The 1,183-nt window shown below is 54.7% G+C and overlaps 1 non-coding gene across 1 annotated transcript in view; it reads right to left on the reverse strand.

Moving 5' to 3' along the window:
- The window catches only part of LOC126444188 (small subunit ribosomal RNA), a 1,909-nt gene extending 1,001 nt beyond the window's left edge, over nt 1-908 (reverse strand). Inside the window, exon 1 of the ribosomal RNA XR_007582486.1 lies at nt 1-908. This exon is cut by the window's left edge and continues 1,001 nt beyond it. This is a non-coding gene — a ribosomal RNA (small subunit ribosomal RNA).
- Between the last annotated feature and the right edge of the window lie 275 nt (nt 909-1,183).

Here is a 1,183-nt window from a genome sequence, read left to right on the forward strand (position 1 = left end):
CCATTATTCCATGCACACAGTATTCAGGCGGGCTTGCCTGCTTTAAGCACTCTAATTTGTTCAAAGTAAACGTGCCGGCCCACCGAGACACTCAATAAAGAGCACCCTGGTAGGATTTCAACGGGGTCCGCCTCGGGACGCACGAGCACGCACGAGGCGGTCGCACGCCTTCGGCTCGCCCCACCGGCAGGACGTCCCACGATACATGCCAGTTAAACACCGACGGGCGGTGAACCAACAGCGTGGGACACAAATCCAACTACGAGCTTTTTAACCGCAACAACTTTAATATACGCTATTGGAGCTGGAATTACCGCGGCTGCTGGCACCAGACTTGCCCTCCAATAGATACTCGTTAAAGGATTTAAAGTGTACTCATTCCGATTACGGGGCCTCGGATGAGTCCCGTATCGTTATTTTTCGTCACTACCTCCCCGTGCCGGGAGTGGGTAATTTGCGCGCCTGCTGCCTTCCTTGGATGTGGTAGCCGTTTCTCAGGCTCCCTCTCCGGAATCGAACCCTGATTCCCCGTTACCCGTTACAACCATGGTAGGCGCAGAACCTACCATCGACAGTTGATAAGGCAGACATTTGAAAGATGCGTCGCCGGTACGAGGACCGTGCGATCAGCCCTAAGTTATTCAGAGTCACCAAGGCAAACGGACCGGACGAGCCGACCGATTGGTTTTGATCTAATAAAAGCGTCCCTTCCATCTCTGGTCGGGACTCTGTTTGCATGTATTAGCTCTAGAATTACCACAGTTATCCAAGTAACGTGGGTACGATCTAAGGAACCATAACTGATTTAATGAGCCATTCGCGGTTTCACCTTAATGCGGCTTGTACTGAGACATGCATGGCTTAATCTTTGAGACAAGCATATGACTACTGGCAGGATCAACCAGGGAGCTGCGTCAACTAGAGCTGAGCAGCCGGCCGCCCGGGAGTGTGTCCCGGGGGCCCGCGCGAACACGCAAGCGTCCGCTCAATTATTCTGCAAACAGGAGGAGGCTGAGCTCCCCTGCACAACACACCTCGAAACCCTCTCAGGTCCCGGCGGCGCGCAGCGCCGTCCTAAGTACTTGGTCGGGTTCGAGAGAGGCGCAATCGCCCGGAGTTAGGCGAGTAGACGCTTTAGGTGCGACCACCCGTGCTCCCAACTGAGCTTGCCGCTGCCGACAGA

The sequence above is a fragment of the Schistocerca serialis genome, unplaced genomic scaffold (genome assembly GCF_023864345.2).
Source record: "Schistocerca serialis cubense isolate TAMUIC-IGC-003099 unplaced genomic scaffold, iqSchSeri2.2 HiC_scaffold_246, whole genome shotgun sequence".
Lineage (NCBI taxonomy): Eukaryota > Metazoa > Arthropoda > Insecta > Orthoptera > Acrididae > Schistocerca > Schistocerca serialis.